Source organism: Euprymna scolopes, chromosome 46 (genome assembly GCF_053919585.1).
Source record: "Euprymna scolopes isolate OS-2025 chromosome 46, ASM5391958v1, whole genome shotgun sequence".
NCBI lineage: Eukaryota > Metazoa > Mollusca > Cephalopoda > Sepiida > Sepiolidae > Euprymna > Euprymna scolopes.
This window is the reverse complement of record NC_136527.1, coordinates 10,300,079-10,324,964: the sequence shown is the minus strand read 5'-3', so window position 1 is coordinate 10,324,964 and position 24,886 is coordinate 10,300,079. Positions and strand designations below refer to the sequence as shown.

The following is a 24,886-nucleotide window of genomic DNA, read 5'->3' as shown; positions in this document are numbered from 1 at the left end:
TATAATGATAGAAGATGTATCGAGACACAGGAATGGCTATGTTTGATCTGGCAGAACGGTGGTTCATTAAAATTGTGGGGTCTGCGATCGCGCCTGGTCTACAAAGTATGGAAATAAATAATTAAGAAAAAAAAAACGTTTACAAGTGTTTTTGATATAGATGTACATAATAATACTTTGATAAGTATGTTTTAACTTAAATAGGGATGGTATAATAAAATAAAATTGTGGGGTCTGCGTTCACGCCTGGCCTCCATAGAATGGAAATAGGCACAAACTTTAATAAAGACTTTTCATATCTATCTGCGTAAGTATACTTTGATAATTATGTTTCAGTTTGAAGAAATATGGTATAATAAAATTATGTGGTGTCCGTTCGCGCCTGACCTCCATAGAATGGAAATATGTTACAAAGTTTAACAAGGTTTTTTAATATAGATCCACAGAATATTGTGATAAGTGTTTCAGTGTGAACAGGTATGGTATAATAAATTATGGAGTTTATCTATTTTATTTTTACTTTCATCATATTTTGCTTTGGTTTTGATACTCCCAAATTTGAAGCTATCTCTTTACAACCCTTCCTTTTCATAACCTATCATACTTTCATAAATCAGAGTCCATTTTCTGTAAGCTGTTTTTGAACCCAGTCAACGACGAGTACTTTTGCTAATATATATATATATATATATATATATATATATATATATATAATAAAATAAAATAAAATAAAAATTACAATTAAATTTACAAAAATGATCCAAGATGGTAAAACTAAAGTATATTATAAATATGAAACAATTAATATTTATAAAGTAATCTCAACCAGATGTGAAAGCTCGATAAAACCAAATAGGAGATAGAGCTTAATTATACTAATAATTGTACATATTTGTGAATTATTCCACGGATTTCGGCCTTTTGGATTATTTTGGACCATCTTCCAATTACGTGATTTCCTTGGATTTTACTTGTGCAAATGGAAACTCAATTAACTTTTTTTTTTTACATGGGGGTCACCATTTATCAAGGCCCGAAGGCCACTCAAGGATAAGGGTTATTGCGTGTACAGTAATCAATGAGATAGTATTGTAGTATTGTAGTAATCATTAGTATTGGGTATTTTGATAGAGTGTCTTACTTAAGGGGGGCGGTTTGTCAGGAGTTTGTTTATGTTGGACTTGAACACGTCCAAGTTGTAGTCAGGTGGGAAACAGGCAAGCGGCAAAGAGTTCCACTGGTGTGCAGTTCTAAGAAAGAAGCTTTGCTCATGGAATCTACGTTTGGATTTAAGCACAGATAAAGAGTGGGGGAAATTATTGACAGTAGTTTCAGCCAGACGGGTGTTTCTCCTGAAAGATTGGCGAGGGGGGTACGAGGGATTGAAGCTCAGACGAGCACCTGCCTTGAAGTTATATTTTTGGATTTTACCGTCATTGGATTATTTATCTTCCACCAGACTATCCATTCACGTGTAATCACCTTTTTCTTCACCATATTCCCCCTGCTTCACTTTTTTGTTATCAAGTAAGATCTTTGACTAACTTGTAGTTTCATCAAATAATTTTGTATGCAAAATTCGATTCTGCATTTTGCTAATTCCTACCCTCTGATGAGAAGGAGAGTATTTCTTTGAAACTCTGCGGATTAAAGACTATCCATTTATCTAGTGTTTCCTTTTCAGATTAAATATGTTTTTAACTCATTGCAAAGTGTTTTTTAACATATTTCATTAACTGTTTGCTCATATTATAAGCTCTATTTCCTATTTGGTTTTATCGAGCTTTTACATCTGGCTGAGATAACTTTATAAATATTAATTCTTTAATATTTATAATTTACTTTAATTTTACCATCTTGGATCATTTTGGTAAATTCAATTGTAATTTTCATTTTATATATATATATATATATATATATATATATATATATATATATATATACATATAAAAGAAAGAGGAGAAGTTCAGTTCTCTTTCGCATGTGAAGTATGACCGTCTTCCTGTACATCCTCGCCTAGAAATCCTGATGATGTCCCCTGAAATAGGGACGAAACGTTGATTTTATTTTTGTTTTTACTCTTTTAGGTTTTTCAAGATGGAAGGTATTTACAAAATGAAAAAAAAAGAATCATTAAGCAAGGTATCTCTGTTGTTTTTAATAATGTTTGCCTGAATGAAGGAATGCTGCCTAAATACACTAATATATATATATATATATATATATATATATATATATATATATATATATGTATCGTCGATTTTGATGTATGAGCTGTCACCAAAACTGTTAGGTTGTTCAAAAATCCACACAGATGATTTATTTATAGTGGTGTAGGCTTTGCATAGAACCAACCACCTTTTTTATTACTACTAATTCTCGTCGGTGCAAGTTATCTTCTCACATATATATATATCGGCGTCGGTGCAAGTTACCTTCTCACACACATATATATATATATATATATATATATGTATATATACATATATATATATATATACATATATATACATATATATATGTGATATACATATATATATACATATATATACATATATATATGTGAAACAGCGAAACAGTACTGTATGTGGATGACTATAGTGCTCCTCACCTTGAGTTGAGCATATTGAGAAGTGAAACACGAATTACCATTAGCATATAAGCGACGCTCTTTGTGTAAACAAATCGAGCGGAGGTATTTCAGACGATATCAAAACATCGTTAAACTCACTACTCAAGCAGCCGCCAATAGCGCAATGGTTAGGAGCCTTGACTGCCGTACAAACGGTCGGGTTTCAATCCTGGCTTGAGGTAGTTGCCTGTCTAGCCGCACTGATGAGCTGCGAAACAGTACTGTATGTGGATGACTATATATATATATATATATATATATATATATATATATATATATATATATATATATATAGGAGAAGGTATCTCTGATGTAAAACTTTTATCAATATTTTTGATTTAGAAAAAAAAAACAGTTTATACGGAAAATCGAAAAATTAAAAAAAAAGAATTATAAAGCAAAGTGTCTCCGTTGCATTTAATAATATTTGCTTGAACACACACACACACACACACACACATACATACATACATATATATATATATATATATATATATATATATATATATATATATATATATACCAGAAATACGTACATATGGATACCTTTTATGCACGAAAAAAGTATTTGAATAAAATATTCAAATAGTTACTAAATAAATAAATAAAAAAATAAATAAATAAATAATAATAATAATTATAATGATAATAATAATATCCAAAAATTTGGTCGACGTAAAAATTAGGCAAAAAGGGCAGCTAACTCCCTCAAACGAGTGTACAAATAAGATGACGTGATTCCATTTCCGTTTGATAAAAAACCGGTTTCCTTTTTTGTTGCAGACTATCTACTAGTTCGTCAGTTGTGTACAAACCCCATAGGAGCCTTCTATCGTGGCTGTACAACTCATGCTCTCTACCGATCAAAGTAATGACAACAGGACCATTGCCAGCGCCCTCAAAATGAAACTCCCGACGGTTTTACGCTTGAGGGGAGAATTTCGTTTCTGGACAGAGTTATTGTCTATGGTGTGGTTTCAAGTGAGGGCCACATCATACCACCTCACATCTTCGAAGTCGACTTGAAAGTCAACATCAAAGTGGATGTGCTGAAGATGATGGTGATTCCGTGGTGTCAGGTGGTCGTTGGCAGATCCTGGGTGTGGCAGTAGGACTCGGCGCCAGTCCACAATTCCAAAGAGACCCAGGTTTGACTTTGTACCCTTTTCCAATGACTAATCGCCACCCCGACCTGAACCCGCTGAACTACTTATGTTCGGTCATACACCAAGAACATCACCAACATGACCTCCCACAACACCAAAGCAAGCCTGATCGTCACCGTCCACCGAGTATTCTCCGAGCTTCTGCCGGCGCTTGTGGAAAAGGCATCCTTCCAGTTCGGGATCCGTATCGAGGTGATGGTTGAGGCTGAGGGCGGCTACATTGAATAGTTACTTGGATTGATTTTTTTTTACAATAAAAGTTTTAAAATAAAACTGTATTATTGTTTTCTTTAGAGCGTCAAATTTATCGTTCCACCCTGTTATAGTTCAGATGTTTTCGAGTCCATAGGGAATAAACCCTTTCACACACACACATACACACACACACACACACGAGTGCACACAGACACGCGCACAAACAATATTTCTTTTATATATTAATAGAGATAGAAATTTAGATTGTCGGACTGACTTCCTCATCTTGGTTGTTATTGTCACAGCGTTTCGGCCGTTTTGCCCTCCGGCCTTCATCAGGTGTTTTGTATCGAACTAGGGAACCATTGTGACAATAACAACCAAGGTGAGGAACTCAGTCCGACAATCTCAATCAATGAAAACACCTCATCTCAAAAATACAGACAATTAGAGATAGAAAGCTATACATTTTCTTACAAACTGCCCAGTAATATTTCAAGTATGGTTTTCGGCTATCTTTGCCAGCTAATTTTTTTTCCAGATCCAGCCTCTCCCCTTCATCGCTAGATACCTTGTTATTAATCGTTCCGAACTTTTCAAACGGCAATATCACCGCTTAATTGAATCATCAGTGATTTCGACCTACTAATATATTTGCCGACCGGAGAACGAGGAAAAAAAGTACCGCGCGGTTCTCTCTACGCACAAATCAGATTTCCAGCGACGAGCGCGAATTCATTGGTCGTAAAGAGAACGGATGGAGGTCGTTCTGAAACAACTCAAACCGGCGGTGCTCATGGCGATCATTGCTTCGATGATCGATTTTTTGTATCGCCTAGATGTAACGGATTCAGTTGCTTGGAAACAGTTGAGTTCATTTCATATTCAAGACTTATCGCAAAAACAAAAACAAATAACCTATACATAGCTCGCGATATATCCGAACAGTCAGCCAGGTGAACGAGAGGGTAAGGTCCCGGTTTCGAATCTCGCTAGATTAAGCCACTCTGATGAGTCGTATACGACGAAACACGCGTCAGTGGATAGTTATATTTTAAAAATAATATATGTACGGCTCCTCATGTGGGGGTACCAAATTGGTTAAAGGGAAAATTATTCCCAGCTCGCATTAAAAATTATATCTATATATAGTAATTTATAAAATATATATTGCGATTAGGCTACACTGAATATTCGGCGTTTCATCCACTCTAGGATTCGTCAGACTTATGCGCATAAGCCTGACGAATCCTAGAGTGGATGTAACGCCGAATATTCAGTGTAGGTTAATCGCCATATACATTTTATAAATTACTAACTAGCTATACCTACGTATTGAGCACTTTTGAAGTAAATACTTAAAGTTTACGCATAAATCTATACTTTCGTATATTAATTTATGTGAGTAAATGAAGTAGTTATATATATATATATATATATATATATATATATATATATATATATATATATATATACAGGGTGACCCTAAAAAACGGGTCCCAACTCTAATTAGGTCCTGTTTCTTAGTGTTTTGTTCGAATGAGATAAAACTTTGGTCATAACTAGTTGATTATATTCAAAATATCACATCAAAACACTAGGGTTTTTGGCCTTTTTTTCTCCATTCTACAGCATATGTTCTAGATGGCCGCCATTTAACTTTTTGTTTCTTTGGGGCCACCCTGCATATATATATATATATATATATATATATATATATATATATATATATATACAGAGAGAGAGAGAGAGAGAGAGAGAGAGAGAGTGAGAGAGAGAATAAATAATAAAAAAATCATATTCCAAAATTCATGATGTTGACCATTTTATAATTTATTCCTTGAATTCAGTTAACATTTACAATTATTGACAGTATCTGTTTCGTAGCGCAAAATCAATCACTTAATTATTATATCAATCAATGAATCTATTATGCCCTTAACTCATCAGGAAAAATAGCAACAATCAATCCGTCAAAAGGAAATGAAGTGTGATTTGACATTATTAAAATTCTAAAATTTGAAGAGAAGCTGCAAATACCTTTTTATTTTTCTATTTTATTTATTTTTTTTATTAAAATCCGAATATGTCGAATGGAAATATAAAGGTATTTGCTGCTTCTCTTCAAATTTTCGAATTTTTATCATGTCAAATCACATTTCAATTCCTTTTGACGGATTGATTGTTGCTATTTCTTCTGATGAGTCAAGGGCATACTAGATTCATTGATTGATATAATAATTAAGTGATTGATTTTGCGCTACGAAACAGATACTGTCAAGAATAGTAAAAGTCAACTGAATTAAAGGAATAAATTATAAGATGGTCAACATCATGAATTTTGAAATATAACTTTTTCTCATTTATTCTCTATATTGCTCTGTAATTACATTGAGCTTCTTAAATAAGGATGTATATTATATATAATATATATATATTATAAGAAAATATGTTTTTACAGATATATATATATACATACATATATATATATATATACATTATTTTAGCAAAATCAAGACATCAAAGAATGAGTTGATAGCAACAAACAGTGTATTTCATCGTTAATTACAATTGTTTCAAAACTATTCGGACAAATTCAAACATTATGTCCTTTGAAAATTTTCACGAGAACAGCCTTTTTCATAAAAATTATTATTAAATAAAAAAAACACTTTAACAATGAAACATTATGGAAACCATTTCCCTTGTAAGGAAAAGAAACAATTTTACCTCAGTCGCATCCATGCAAAGCATTTTTTAAAGGATGCGACTGAGGTAAAATAGTTTCGCTTGTTTTCTTTTCCTTATAAGGTAAATGTTTTCCATAATGTTTTATTCAGTAACTCTGAAGAAAAGCTGTTCCTGTGAAAACTTTCAGACGACATAATGTTTGAATTTGTCCGAATAGTCTTGAAACAATTGTAACTAACAATGAAATACACTTTTTGTTGCTATCAATCCATTTCTTGAAGTCTTGTTTTTGTTAAAGCAATATATGAACGCTCAATTATGAAATATGATAATTTTGTAGCTTACAGTTTAAGTCATCTCTTTTTGGCTTAAAATTTCTTGGTATATGAACGATTACTGAATTATATAAACCCAGTAAAATTCGGAATACTACAAATAAGAATATATATATATATATATATATATAAGTTTCGTGGTTCAATTTTAAATTCTGAAAAAACAACATATAGAGACATATATTGGATTTAAGAATTTATTATTTGACAAAAGGAATATATAGAAGGGGTTATTTTAATTTCCTTAATCCATGGATTTTCAACAATGGCCTATATCATCAGAGGAAATGAAATGGACGCTATTTTGCTTTTCAGCACAATTATTGAAAATAGTTTTTTGAGTGGTTGTGGATAATTATATGGAGAAAATTATACGAAAAGAGAAGTTGATACAACCTGGGTAGTCCATTATCGGAAGGAGTCCAATGTCATTCGGGGTTATAAATCAAGGTGAGCAGAAGATCCACCCTGGGGAGAAAGTAATATTCCCATATAGCGAAGGTGTATTGCTCCTTATTGATTTTTCGTAAAGTATCTTGGGCAGCCTTATTCGTTGTTGCGTTGAGTGTGAGTTGGTTGCTGTAGTCCAAATGCTTTCTAGGTGTTGACAAAGTGTATCCGATATTGGGTGGATATACCATTCCATTGTAATTATCCACGTGAGTAATAGAATTTGAGCATTGAGTTAAGTATGCAATGGATCTCGAAATCAATAGAATAGGTAGCAATAGCAAAAAATAGCAAAATAACCCTGGAGATGATATTCAGAACGATGCGTTGGACGGCTTGCTGAAGGTGTGAGTCTCTGTAGAAAGATAGTTCGGTTTCTTGTATATAATGGGTGAAGGAAGCCTTTTAGATGAGGGAAAGAGGAGAGTGGGGTGAAGTAGAGAGGGTTAATAGAATTTTTTCGTCAAGGAGGGAGGAATTGTATTTTAGTATTCTTTAAAAGGATTGACCTCTTTATTTTAAGTTCAAGTGAGAAATGGATATTCTTGTAATTTTCAAAGGGGGTGTGCGTGATAGGGTTTGGGTGTGCTGTTTTTGCTGTGCGGATGGGTGAGCGGATGGGGTGGAGATGGAGAGGAGTCATGGTGTGAAAATAAGGAATATTTGGAAGGTTACTTAATTAAGTGAGTTTAGGGGTGGGTTCTTTTAATTTTGAGTGTATATTTAGAGGTGACTTCATTAGTTGCGATAAGTCGGTCCAATACGCTTGTTGTCGTATATATTTATATACTGTGGCTAGTTAGATATTTTCATAAAGGGGGGAATTGATTTTTACTATTTATATAACGATTACTTGTATATCTACCTGTCAAACCTAAACATAAGTGCAGATATAAGCACATATATACCCACAGACACACATACATACGTACATATACATATATAGACATACACATATACATATAGATAGTATACATTTACGCACAAACACTTATATACATACCATGCTTACATAAATGCAGACGTATATACATACGCATCGTTATACTATTTTATACTATTATCTATTGCTTCAGATTTCATAAATTATTATTTTTTTTAGATTTTAAGTTTCTATAACTTGGTTGAAGGATTCCAATATGGGTTTTTCATTCTTATATTTCTCATCGGTAGGTTCATGTGGGGTTTTGCTGCTAAATGACTTTCGTCGGCCTTCGATTCGTAGGAAAATTATGTTATACATAAATACAGACTTATATACATACGTATCGTTATATCAATGCATATGTGCACTCAATTACATATATACATATCGTAACGCAAACACGCATATTAGAGAATGGAACTACTTATACAGCGAGTATGCATGCGCGCGTACGCGAGTGTACAACTGCGCTCATAAGCACGGCCGAACATCGATATAATCAAGCATACCATAAGCATCTACATAAAAAGAGATGAAGGTGCGCACACTGATATATCTAACATACAAATACAGAGAGCGTGCACCTACCGTTAAAGATATATATACATCAACAAATGATCGGGTTTATCTAATGATTCTATTTTAGAGAGGAGGAGGGGGATATGCCTCATTGCCAACACATTTATATGGTCCAGGGAGATATAGATAGATAGAATGTACCAATATACCGCTACGGTGTGTAACCACGTTAAATGTCCATACTCACACAAACACACGCATCTCTGTGACAGGGTTAAAAAAAGAGTCGCCAACCTGATAGGTCCTGAACTGTCATTTAGGCTTCAGCCTCTGTCCCATCGACGAGATGTTGCATCCCTCTGCCTGTTCTACAAATACTTTAATGGTTAATGCTCTGACGATCTGCAAACACTTGGACTTCCACGACGTAACTACCCCCGACATACCAGACAAGCTACTAAATCTCATCCATTTACAGTAGATAACCCTAGGTGCAATAAAGCCTTTTACTCCAATAGTTTCTTCCCCAGAACTGCAGGACTTTGGAACTTCCTTCCGGGTCTCTGCTTTCCCAACTGTACTGACATGCAGAAGTTCAAGTGTAACGTGAACCGACATCTTGCTGCCCAACTCTTTCTACTCATCTCCCTTCATAATGACCCCGCTAATTAAGTCCTTAATAGTAGCCCCCTGCTTAAAAGTGGCACTGTGCCTTGTTTGGGGTGAAAATTGAATTAAATATATATATATATATATATATATATATATATATATATATATGTATATATATATATACATACACATATATACATATATATATATGCATATACATATGCACACAAATATACATATACACACATAAACACACATATATGCGCGTTTACACGCATACATACACACATAACGTAGTACTTTTTCATCTGATTTTTAATCTTTGTCTTATCTCGCTTATATATATATATATATATATATATATATGTGTGTATATATATACATATGTATATATATATCATTGAATATATTGTTCAGTGGCAATTTTAGACATTTAGAACTGCTTTAAAGCTCTTCAAACAATTATTACAGTTTACATATCACCTATTGTAAAAAATTCAATTTTCGTTCAGTAAAACAAAAGTTATGAGGAATTTTCTGATGTTCAAAATTGCAAAAAAAAAAAAACGTAAGGCGGTGAGCGACGTTTTTTTATGTTTGGTTTCCATAGCAACCACGTCGCTTTTGCGACTACTGTTGCTACTAAATCACTGCTGTCTCGAAAAGAGAAGTAACAAGTGAAACAGAGAGAATTGAAACCATGAAAGGGAGATAATTGGGGGTTTTTATTGAAAGCAGACGAGTGCCGTACATTGTTATTTTATATGTGTTTATGGGGGCAAAAAATAAGACTGAAATTAAACAAATAACAAATGAATTTAATGGAAGTCTGGAGAAATCATGGATTACAATAGAAAAATGCGAGCATGAAAAGTAATAAGTTGTTAAAACTAGAAAAGAAAAGGACAAGATATTTTAGTAAAAATAAATAAATTCATAACTTAAAATATTGCAACATTAAGAATTGATTATATAATATTATTACAATAGAAAAATGCGAACATGAAAAGTAATATGGTTAAGCTTAAACATGGAAAAGTAAAGGACAAGTTGTTAAAAATGGAAAAGAAAAGGACAAGATATTCTTGTAAAAAATATAATAAATTTATTGCTTAAAATATTGCAGCATTAAGAATTGATTATATAATGTTATTACAATAGAAAAATGCGAACATGAAAAGTAATATGGTTAAGCTTAAACATGGAAAAGTAAAGGACTAGTTGTTAAAACTGGAAAAGAAAAGGACAAGATATTCTCGTAAAAAATATAAATTCATAACTTAAAATATTGCAGTATTAAGAATTGATTATATAATGTTATTACAATAGAAAAATGCGAGCATGAAAAGTAATATGGTTAAGCTTAAACATGGAAAAGTAAAGGACTAGTTGTTAAAACTGGAAAAGAAAAGGACAAGATATTCTAGTAAAACATAATCGCTTGTTGTAATCGCTGCCATTGTAAAGATGAATCGCTTATCTATAATAATCTCATCTGTCTGTTTAAATGTATGTATGTACGTATGTATGTTTTTTTAAATAATATTCACTATATATATATAGTGAATATTATTTAATATATATACGTATTGTTATTTAAAATATATATATATATACGTATTGTTACATGATAACAGCTGTCTTGATTAAACTGTACAAGTGTTACACGATAAAAGTTCTGGAGCGATTAAATAGTTTTTTTTTTTTACAAGGAAGTCACGACTTATCAAGGCCCGGAGGCCACTTGGGGATAATGGTTATTGCGTGTACAGTAATCAATGGGGCAATATCGTAGTAATTGTTAATATTGGAGATTTGATAAAGTGTCTTACTGTTACATGATAAGGGATGTCCCCTTTTAATGTAAGTAAACACATAGGGAATTAGTTAAATAGAAATATGAAATAGGATAGTCAAGGATTCGAACTTGCGAAGCTAGATTTGGAATTGAAAATTCCAATCATAAGTTAAAATAAATGCAGAATGTTATTATAAATACAGAATGTTATTGAAAATAAGGAATGTGGAATTGCCATTGTTTAGCTCACACATATAGTTAGATATCTGTTTATTGAAAGAGGAATGTAATTATGAATTTTGTTTCTGTTATACAAATGAAAATTAAAATAAGGAATTTAAAAACGGAAAATGGAAAATGTTATTTGTAAAGTGGGTTACGAAAATTAGGTTAGAGGGTCGGCTTTGTAAGAAATATGTGAATAACAATGCATGCTTAAACACGGAGGCATGTCATGCCATGTGTTCTGAGAGGCACGTGCTTCGTCATGCAGTGACGTCATGAGTTATGAATTTAGTTAGATAAGTCAGAATCAGAATGAGTCAGTTAGAAGAAGCGAGAGGAGCCAGATCAGTGAAGCAGAGAGGTTCAGACCGATTCTCGGTTAGAGCCAAGGCACCCTCTAGGAAGCAAGAGGTTTTTAGAGATAACTATGTAAAACTTTGAATCCCTGAAATACAGAATCATTTCCGACCGGTCGAAGAATAAAGGATCATCATGTTTTTATAACTGCCGTCTTTCTATGTTCATTATTACAACGAGTAAGGTAACGTGTTTATATTATATGTACAGCTGTCAAACGTAAATGTCAAACGCACTCTCGGTCTATCTATCAAGTTATTCAAAAATCTCTTCTCATTGAATTACATGCTAGGCTCACCTGTAGTAATCTGTACCCTGTCTGTCTCGTTATATATAAGAACTGTCTGTTTCTTTATATGTACCCTGTTTATGTCTCCAATATGCTATCTCCACAAACATGAACATCTTAAGACAATATGAACACTCACAATGAATATATAATATCTAACATCTCACAACAGGATCACACAACATGAACCTCTAAGACACTACTAAGACGAACATAACAACAAATATAATATATAAGTCGTCATCTAAATAGGAACAACGAAATATACGCACATACGTAGTACTTTAAAAAATACCACCCACCAGTATAATCTACATTTTTTCTTTTTATATCCTCCCTTTCCTTTCTCTTTGTACATATATTTTACAGTAATCTCTCTATATATAAAAGCGAAAATGTGTGTATGTATGCTTGTTTGTATGTGTGTATGTGTGTTTGTATGTCTCGCAAAAACTTTCGACACGGGTCACGGATTTTTGCCAGATCGGTATCATTTAAAAGTCCCAACCTTCACCCGACAAATATCGAAAAATTGGCCAAAAACATTAATTCCTTCACCCTGAAACCAGCAATTTTCTACATGGATGGGGGGGGTCAGCAAAAATCGTCCTCTACTGACGAGTTCGGTTCTACGCATGCGCAAATGACGTCGGAACCTGATTTAGTTTAAAGATTTTTAAAAGCGACTAAGCCTTGTCGACGTTGTCTTAGCTTAGTTGATTAGAGCGCAACCTCATTATCTAAAGGTTTTGGGTTCGAATCGTGGTGTCTTTTTTTGTTTCAATTCTTTATCAGGGTTATTTAAGCCATTTTTCATGTGTTTTTTTTTGTTTTTATTTTTCAGATTTTTTTTTTTTTCTTTTTTTGCTTTTTTAGTTTAGTTTTTTTTTACTTTGCTTATTCTTATGTTTTCATTAACACCCCAACCCCCACCCGAGCACTCACACCTACAAACACCTGAGCAACGCCGGGTACCCCCCGCTAGTATATTATATAAATCTCACATTCCCGTTTAATTTTTTATTTATTTTTTTAAAATTTTTCTTCCTTTGAAGATTGTAATGCCGGGTATGGGGCAGCCAAACCAGCTGCCAACATTGCCCCGCTTTTTTTATTGAAACCAACCGAGAGCTCTTTTTAGTATCCTCGCTGTTCCCTTAAGTGCAATTGTCTGAATCTCTTTTGCACTTGGTTCACCAGGAATATTAGTTAGGTAGGACTTCAGGTTCTTCTTCATAAGTCCTGTGGCACCTATGATAACTAGTATGATCGATATCCCCTTTAGGTTCCAGTTTCTTTTCATATCATACATGAGACCTTGGTATTTGGTCTGCTTCTCTCTTTCAGCTCTGTTAAGACCGCCATCATTAGGAACACTCACTTCAATCAAGGTTGCAACTCTCTCTGACTTATTCCATATAACTATGTCAGGTTTCACAGCAGCATTTTCAAGGTAGGTGGCTGTAAGGATTGCATGGTCGTAATGTATGGTATATAAATCATTTCCAACTGGTTTTTCAGGTTGATGTTCCCAGCACTTGCTGCTACACTGGGTGTTTAATTTTTTACAGATGATCCAGTGGAGGTACTTGCATACTCCATCATGTCTCGCTGTATAGTAGCCGTCCCCTAGAAGAACTTTGCAACTTGATATCAGATGACCAATGTCTCGCAAAAACATTCGAAAGAATAGACAGATCATTTTGAAGCGCGACCCTTTCAACGACAAATATAAAAAAATCTAGTCCAAAACATTAACTCCTTCACCCTCAACTAGGCACTTTTCTACAGGGAGGGATCACTTTTTTCGCTTCTTTTCGATTGTCTAGCCTTATTTTAAACGTACATCACTTCCGGTATGGCGATGGGCGCAACACCTAACACGTCACGTTTTTTTTTTATTTTCCTTCTTCGCGGTACGGATTCGAGCCTGCCCACTACGGTAATTTTCTTCTTTTTTTTTTTCGTTCGCTCAACCAAAACCCTTACACGCTCATACACGTATTTTTCCGCCCTCGTGTCACGGGTTCGAGCCTGCCTGCCTACTACAGCAACTTTTTTTGCTTAACACACACCTCCAAACACCCGGGCAACGCTGGGCACCCAGGCTAGTCTATAATATAAATCCCACCTGTCTGTTTAAATGTATGTATGTATGCATGTATGTATGTCTCGCCAAAAATTTTGACAGAAGCGACAGATTTCCATGAGATCGGTATCATTTTGAAGCTGGACCCTTCGGACGACAAATATCGAAAAATTGGCCAAAAACATTAATTCTTTGACTTTCAACTGGGCACTTTTCTACAGGTAGGTGTCGCTTTTTTTCATCGATATTTTCGAAAGTCATCACGTCTTTTCGATTGTCTTGCCTACGTCAGTTCTGGGTTCGAACCCGCCTGCCTACTACAATTTTTAAAAATATTTTTGCTCAACATATACCTACAAACACCCAGGCAACGCCGGACACTTAGGCTGGTTAACAAATAAAGAAAAAAAAAAGCACGCATATTGCAAACAAACGATTTATGCGCGAGTCCTGGTTATTACCGACGTCCGAAACAATATCAGCCCGATGACTCAGCCGTTTACTAGACTGGCCGTCATCGATCATGTCCACGTACGTGTAATGGGATCCCCGGCGCTATAGCTTACATAAACTTCCATCGTTAGGTGGTTGTATCGTCGCCCGCGTCAGAAACAACCGTCCGTCACTCAATTCTCGGGTTCATAAACTTATGACATAAGCGACCTAAATCGTTAAGCGCATAAGCGGCCGTAATTCATTTGTTTCCGAACAGACCAACTGCGACGAAGGAAATGTAAATCACACCTGGACAAGTAAATAGCGACTACCGGGTTTCTAATCACTTGTAAAGTTTCCCTTGAGACTGTAATGTTTCTGTGAAGATTGAAGTCTATCTATCTATCTATCTATCAATCTATTTATCTATCTATCCATTTATCTATCTATCTATCTATCTATCTATTTATCCATCTATCTATCTATCTATCTATCAATCTATTTATCTATCTATCCATTTATCTATCTATCTATTTATCTATTTATCCATCTATCTATCTATCTATCTATCTATCTATCTATCTATCTATCTATTTATCCATCTATCTATCTATCTATCTATCTATTTATCCATCTATCTATCTATCTATCTATATATATATCTATCTATCTATCTATTTATCTATTTATCTATTTATCCATCTATCTATCTATCTATTTATCTATCTATCTATCTGTCTATCATTCTATCTATCTATCTATCTATCTATTTATCCATCTATCTATCTATCTATCTATCCATCTATCCATCTATCCATTTATCTATCTATCTATCTATCTATTCATCTATTTATCTATTTATCCATCTATCTATCTATCCATCTATCTATCTATCTATCTATCTATCTATTTATCCATCTATCTATCTATCTATCTATTTATCCATCTATCTATCTATCTATCTATCTATCTATCTATCTATCTATCTATCTGTCTGTCTGTCTGTCTGTCTGTCTGTCTATCTATCGCTGTCTGTCTGTCTATCTATCTATCTAGCTGTCTGTCTATCTGTCTGTCTATCTCTCTATCTATCTGTCTATCTATCTATATATATGTTAGTCTGTCTATCTATATATCTATCTACCTATATATCTATCAATCTCTCTCTCTCTCTCTCTCTCTCTATATATATATATATATATATATATCATATTATTGCTGGTGGTGTTTTGTACCTATTCTGTATTTTAGCCTTATAACTTAATAAAAACAAATATTAATTGATAATTTAATTAAACTTGAAAATTCTATTTAAAAGCGCGGATAATAATGTTAAGAATAAGTAGGTTTGAAAATATTAAGATCTTAAGATCAAGCTGGCTCATTGGTTATCGTACTTGACTCACTACGAGCGGGCAAAGCCGGCCGCCCACACCCCGGTATTCTTCATAAATTTCCCATCCCTATTTCATTCTTTTTCTTTTTCAACTTAATGTGTGTGATTGTCGATAAAATTTGGAGTCATAGCATTTTAATTAAGTCAGCAAACGTTTAAGTTAGGAAATATATTTAAAACTAAGTAAAATGCCAATTCACCTTTGTCAGGCTTATTTTTTGATAGACCATTTTCGCGCCAACTAGTTGTTTATGATTACGGTATATTTCGACATATAAGACGACCCTTAAAGTTTAAAGAACATCCTATTTAAAAAACATTTCATAAGATACAGGATGTTGCAATCTCAAGCCTAGACTAAACAAACATGGTTTCGTGATTTAGCAGTTGTCTTATACAACCGATATATGATAAATTTATGAAAATTTGCTCCAATTTTGTACCTCGTCTTATCTGACAGTCGACTTATACACCGAAATATATATATATATATATATATATATATATATATATATATATATATATATATATATATATATATATATTTCCAAAAATATATATATATCTATATTTTTATATATATATATTTTTTCAAATATATATATATATATATATATATATATATGGTATAAAGAGGTCTCACTCACCATAAATTGATGTATACTGTTATTAAATAAATTAATAAATCTTTCTCTCACCCCTTCTCTCTCTCGCTCTCTATCTGTCTGTCTGTCTGTCTGTCTGTCTCTCTCTCTCTCTCTCTCTCTCTCTATATATATATATATATATATATATATATATATATGTATATATTTAAAGTGATGGTTGTGTAGTTCCAACGAGAGAAAAAATGTATATTTAAAAGAGTGTAGCCATCAACAATTGTGGGTTTTTTTTAAAGGTTTTCATCATATTTTTATTTTAAAATATTTTTATAACGCGTTTCGAGCTTAGGGTGTGCTCTCTTCAGATATTTTCGTAAAAAGTATTTCTTTAAAATGGGAGTTTGTAGATATGCCTCCGCTGATATTAAATATGTTTTTCATAGTGATGCGATGCGTGTGTTCAGTATTCAGACGTTCTGTCTCCAACTTTAAGTGTTCACAGTGACCGGTCAAAGTTAGTTTCAAAGAGTGTTTTTTAGTCCATATGGTGAAGGTTTTTATGGCTTTTTTAGGGTTCTTTTTAAAGACTTTCTTTCCCCATGTATAGCATACACTCACACACAATCACATACGCATACATATACATTCATGTACATGTATACATGCACACGCACACGTACGCAGGCACACACACATACACACACGTACATACATAGAAATATATGTAGGAGCATACATATATACACATATACATACCCACCTACACACCCACACACGTACTCGCATACATCCACCGCTAACAATTATTTTTATTTTTTTATTATTTTTTATTTTATATATATATATATATATATATATATATATATATATATATATATATATATATATATACTTTTATATATACGGATATCGTGTAAGAGTGTTCTGTTCCTGGTTATATATACTTTTTTTTTTCCAACCAAAACACGCATGTATATATGCGCTTAATCATTCCGACATACGTACACGCACCCACACACACACACACACAGGTAAGATGGAGAATAGTTAGAAGATATATATACACACACATACACGCACATACACACATATATGTACACACATATATGTATGTGCACATACACTCCCAAACATCCACACACTATGTAGGCACACACACATACACACACACATGCACACACACAGACATATGCAGGGGCTCACACATACGCGTATATCCATATCCACACGAACACATTTACCCACTCATACATGTGCACCCATATGTATATATATACACACATACACACACATACATACGGATGTGTATACACTCATCCACCCATATATATATATGGGCACATGCACTCACAATCACACACACACACATACATATTCATACATTCCACCTTATGTATATATTGGTTGAAGTTTCCTTTCCAATCCATGCACATATGCATACATGGATTCGGTCACTCAAACATAAGTGCACGTATACATACAAACAAGATGTAGCATAGATAACAGATGATATATAATTATACACACACGCATACACAATCATATGTGCACACCCACGCACACACACATATACACACGCACACACGCGCGCACATACACATACATACGTTTAATTTCTAGTTGTTTGTTTGTTTAAGAGAAATGGTACTGTACTGGGTATGGGCGCGCGCACCCGCGAAAGTGTGTGCGTGCCTTATTGTGCTTTTTTGTTGTTTCGTGTGTGAGGGTGCACACGCTGCACACCTAACCAAGCATGCATGCGTGTAAGTGTATTTTGTGTTTTGCCTATTTATGTGTATAATTATGGAGAGATGTTTAAGGCGGGGTTAAACTTTGCTATGAAATTTTTTTCTTGAGTTAGCAAGTAGAAGTAGTTGTCAGTTTGGAAGATGGGCATTATCTCGAATCTGCCTCCACTGCATGTGTGTATATGTTGTGATACATGTAGGTGTCTATTTTCCGCGATTTTGATGTTGGATCGGTGTAGGGCTACTCTATTACTAAAGTTTTTTGTAGCGCCTATGTAGGATTTATCGCATGCTGGACATTTTATTACATAGATCACGTTTTTTGAGGTGCAATCTAGTTTTTTTTAATTTTGAATGTTTGTATGGGGTTCGTAAATGTGTATGTGTTTCCCTCTAATATTATGTTGCAGACTCCACATCGTTGTTTGTTGCATTTTGTGACTCCTTTTGTTGCGTCTTGATTGAGTTTGGATGAGGTAAGAATGCGTTTTAGGTTTTTGGGTTTGCGTTTGCTTTTTATTATTTTTGTTGTTTTAAGGAAATTGTTTAGTTTGCTGTTTTGGTTAAGTAGGACGAGGTTTTTCGTTATCTCTGTGAAAAGTTCAGGGTTGTTTGTGTTGTGTGTGGAGACGTATGTTAGGATTTGTTCTTTGTTTCGTTCTTTAGGGGTTCTCAAATCTTCTACTGGTATATTTGTCGCAAGTTGGATCCCTTTGTCTATAAGTTGTGATGGGTATTTTCTTTTTCTTAAATTTATTCGTAGTTCCTTGAGTCGGATTTTTCGAAGGTTATTGTCCGTGATTATGGTGCAGATTCTACGTGCTAGGGTGTAGGGAATTGATTTTATGCAGCTTTTAGGGTGGTGACTTTTCACAGAGATAACGAGGTTGAAATAATAAAAAAACAACACACGAACATATTATTATTATTATTATTATTATTATTATTATTATTATTATGACAAGGTGTCTGTTGACATTGAAACTGAAGACGACTAAGTTGTAGCCCATAGGAAAGCATTTCCGATATTTGTCGTCCAAAAGGGTGGAGCTTCAAAACGATACGGATCTCGAAATTATTAGACATACATACATACATGATGATTGCAACGTCTTGTCAGACGAGTGCCACTCCCTCAGACACTGAAAATCCATGAGTCCGAAAATTACTTTAGTCCTGCCGGCGAATTCACACGCTCAAGCTGACAGGACACACATACATATACACATACACACATATGTATCACACACAAATATATATATATATATACGTGCACCTATACATATAAATATGTATGTATATATATACGTGCAGCTATACATATATATATATATATGTATGTATATATATATACGTGCACCTATATATTTATATATATGTATATATATATATATATGTATATATATACATATATATACGTGCACCTATACATATATATATGTATATATATATACGTGCACCTATACATACATATATGTATATATATATATACGTGCACCTATACATATATATATATGTATATATATATATACGTGCACCTATACATATATATATATGTATGTGTATATATTTATATATATGTATATATATACGTGCACCTATACATATATATATATATATGTATGTATATATATATACGTGCACCTATACATATATATATGTATGTATATATATATATACGTGCACTTATACATATATATATGTATATATATATATATACGTGCACCTATACATATATATATATATGTATGTATATATATATATAAGTGCACCTATACATATATATATATGTATGTATATATATACGTGCAGCTATACATATATATATATACGTATATGTATATATATATATATGTATATATATATACATATATATACGTGCACCTATACATATATATATGTGTGTATATATATATACGTGCACCTATACATATATATGTATATATATATATACGTGCACCTATACATATATATATATGTATATATAGATATATATATATACGTGCACCTATACATATATATATATATGTATATATATATACGTGCACCTATACATATATATATATATGTATGTATATATATATACGTGCACCTATACATATATATATATGTGTATGTATATATATATACGTGCACCTATACATATATATGTATGTATATATATATATACGTGCACCTATACATATATATATGTATATATATATACGTGAACCTATACACATATATATATGTATGTATACATATATATATATATACGTGCACATATACATATATATATGTATGTATATATATATACGTGCACCTATACATATATATATATATACGTACACCTATACATATATATATATATGTATATATATATACGTGCACCTATACATATATATATACGTATGTATATATATATACGTGCACCTATACATATATATATGTATGTATATATATATATATATATATGTGCACCTATACATATATATATATGTATGTATATATATATATGTACGTGCACCTATATATATATACGTGCACCTATACATATATATATGTATGTATATATATATATATAGATACATATATCTATATATGTATAGGTGCACTATATATACGTATATATATATATTCGTGCACCTATACATATATATGTATGTATATATATATACATATATATATATATACATATATATATACACGTATATATATACATACATATATATTTATATGTATAGGTGCACGTATATATATACATATATACATACATACATATATACATATATATATACATATATTTCTATATATATATATATATGTATATATATATAGAAAAAAGCATGTAATAAATATATATATGTATATATATATATAGATATATATATGTATATATATATAGATAGATATATATGTATATATATATAATGATGGCAGATCATTTTTTCTTCGCCAAAATCCAAATGAGTATCTATACAAAGATGATATTACGGAGTTTTAGCTTTGTACAACAGCTAAGTCTCTCTCTCGGTTCAAAATGTTGAGATCCAGCAACAAGCATGAGCAAGATAGCCAGCAACAAGTCAAACTGCAGACCAGCTTTATGCGGGTACTGGTCTCCCGCTTTATGGTTATTTATATCAGAGATGTGCTTCCCCTTAAGGGGGTTCCTTCACCACGGCTTACGGAAGCCCTCTCCACCCTATATACACATAGAAATAAACACATGCGTACATACAGATGTACCCCAACATACATATGCATGTTCACACACAGGCAAACATAACACGTAGAGGCACACATATATGCATATACATACATAGGCATATACATACGTACACACACATATACATGTAAAATAAACATTCAGGAACATTCTAAAAGTCATAAATACTCAATCATCAGGTTGACAATGATGGTGGTGGGTACGATTAAATGAGGCTGACATAAAAAAATCCAATACAAACAATTTGTAGAAGAGACAGTCACTCGTTGAAATGCTTGTACAACTTTAGAAATGAATTTTTTCCCCTGTTCATTTTCTTTTTTTTAATCGCGTGCAAGCGACTCTATAAGTAACTCCGTCGGTCTGTCCGGAACACTTTTGTGCTTGGCCTTTTGGCCAAGATCAAAGTGTAGCATCTGTTCCGGCAGATACTACACTTAAGATAATTTGTACCAGTCAATGGAGGGGAAACCCTCTATACTGGGACAATTATTATTTTTGGTAACCAGAGTGCCCCCTTTTTGCCTACTTTTAGGGGAGCTGGTTTTTACCTCACATTAAAAACGGCCTTGTGCCTAATTTGCTCAGTGGGGGAGCAAATAAATACCATCTGTTCCGGCAGATGCTGCAAGCAAAGACCAGATGACTAGCTATGACTAGCAAAGACCAGATGTGGGGGCAACCCCACATGCCTGACCTTTAACCAGCTCCCATTTCCCACCTCTCGGGAGCTGGTCCCCTTTTTCCCTTCCCCCTCCCTTCACTCCTCACATTAAAAATCGGCCTTGTGCCTAATTTGCTCGGTGGGGGAGCAAATAAATACCATCTGTTCCAGCAGATACTGCAAGCAAAGACCATATGTGGGGACAACCCCACATATAAGACCTTGGTCAATGTAGAGGCAACCCTTCATAACAATTGTCACTATTCAGCTCCCCTACTCCACGGGGAGTTGGCCACCATTCCCCCTTTCATTCCTCACATATTTCTTTGTATATATATATATATATATATATATATATATATATATATGTATATATACAAAGAAATATATATGCATAGAAATATATATATATATACATAGAAATATATATATAAGGAACTATAACTGAATTATACATACAAACATACACACAAATACACAAACATACATACATACACACAAACACACAAACATACAAACATACACACAAACATACATACATAAAAACATACATACATACATACAAATATACATACAAACATACATACATACAAACATACAAACATATGTACACACATACATACAAACATACATACATACTAACAAACATACATATATACATACATACAAACATACATACATACAAATATACATACATACATACAAACATACATACATACAAACATACATACATACAAACATGCATACAAATATATGTACACACATACATGCAAACATACAAACATACATACATACATACATACATACATAGAAACATACAAACATACAAACGTACAAACATACATACATACAAACATACAAACATACAAACAAACATACATACATACATACAAACATACATACATACATACAAACATACATACATACATACGTACAAACGTATATACATACATACAAACATACATACATACGTACATACAAACATACATACAAACAAACATACAAACATACATACATACATACAAACATACAAACATACAAACATACATACATGCATACAAACAAACATACACACATACATACATATCTTACTGTGTTAGAATTTGCTCCAATTTTGTACCTCGTCTTATCTGATGGTCGCCTTATACGCCGAAATATTATGTATATATACAAAATCTAGACAAATTAAAATATCGTATTTAAACGTATTCAATTTAATTTTATTCAGTTAACATTTGCAATTTTGACAGTATTTGTTTCGTAGCACAAAATCAATTATTATATCAACAGTGGATCTATATTAACTCATCAGAAGAAATAGCAACAATCAACAGCGAAGCCGATGCCCTACCACCTGCTAGTTTCATAAAAGCAATGAACTCAGTACAGTACCCGGATGTACTCCTACTTTAACATCAGAGCTTCTGTTGGCGATTTATGCAAAAACGCAACGTGAATACTCTAAAATTAACTATTTCAAAATGCCGCTCTGTTTTAGCACGTGACCTCATTCAACCAATCGGAGACTTTTGAATTTACGACGGAGCAATACTCACCTTTCGTCGACGGAGACAACCGTCGGATACTGAACGACGGAAAGCGTCCTAAGATTCTCATTTTCCCTATCCTTTTGTTCCTGAAGTTAAAACACGGATTTGTTAATCTGGAGAGTTGGGAGATTTAAAGGTGATATTCCAGACGAGCAGATTAAATTTGCGGAGGGATTATCTGGAGGCAGATCAGAGGGAGGAGTTGTCAGGATTTAAGAAATATGAACGGTAAATTCCAAAATAAAGAAAAATATCCAGGAGAACAGCTCACCATGAAAGAAGAGTTAGATATGATTCTATAATAATAATAATAATAATAATAATAATAATAATAATAATAATAATAATAATAATAAATAATGATGATAATAATAATAATAATAATATTAACAATAATAATAATAATAATAATATTAACAATAATAATAATAATAACTATAACAACAACAACAATAATAATAATAATAACAATTACAACAACAACTACAATAATAATAATAATAATAATAATAATAATAAATAATGATGATAATAATAATAACCATAACAACAATAATAATAATAATAATAATATTAACAATAATAATAATAATAATAATATTAACAATAATAATAATAATAATAACTATAACAACAACAACAATAATAATAATAATAACAATTACAACAACAACTACAATAATAATAATAATAAATAATGATGATAATAATAATAATAACCATAACAACAACAATAATAATAATAATAACAACAATAATAATAATAACAATAACAATAATAATAATAATGACAATAACAATAACAACAACAATAATAATAATAATAATAACAACAACAATAATAATAATAATAACAATAACAACAACAATAACAACAACAACAATAATAATAATAAAAATAATAATAACAACAACAACAACAACAATAATAATAATAATAAATAAGTGTGAATATATTTAAAGAACTGTTCGCAGAAGGTTTAATGATGACTATTTC

General features: G+C 32.5%; 1 protein-coding gene across 2 annotated transcripts in view; it reads right to left on the bottom strand.

Moving 5' to 3' along the window:
* Positions 1 to 24,886, bottom strand: part of LOC145271382 (G-protein coupled receptor dmsr-1-like) — a 544,349-nt gene that overhangs the window by 166,170 nt on the left and 353,293 nt on the right. The window lies entirely within an intron of this gene.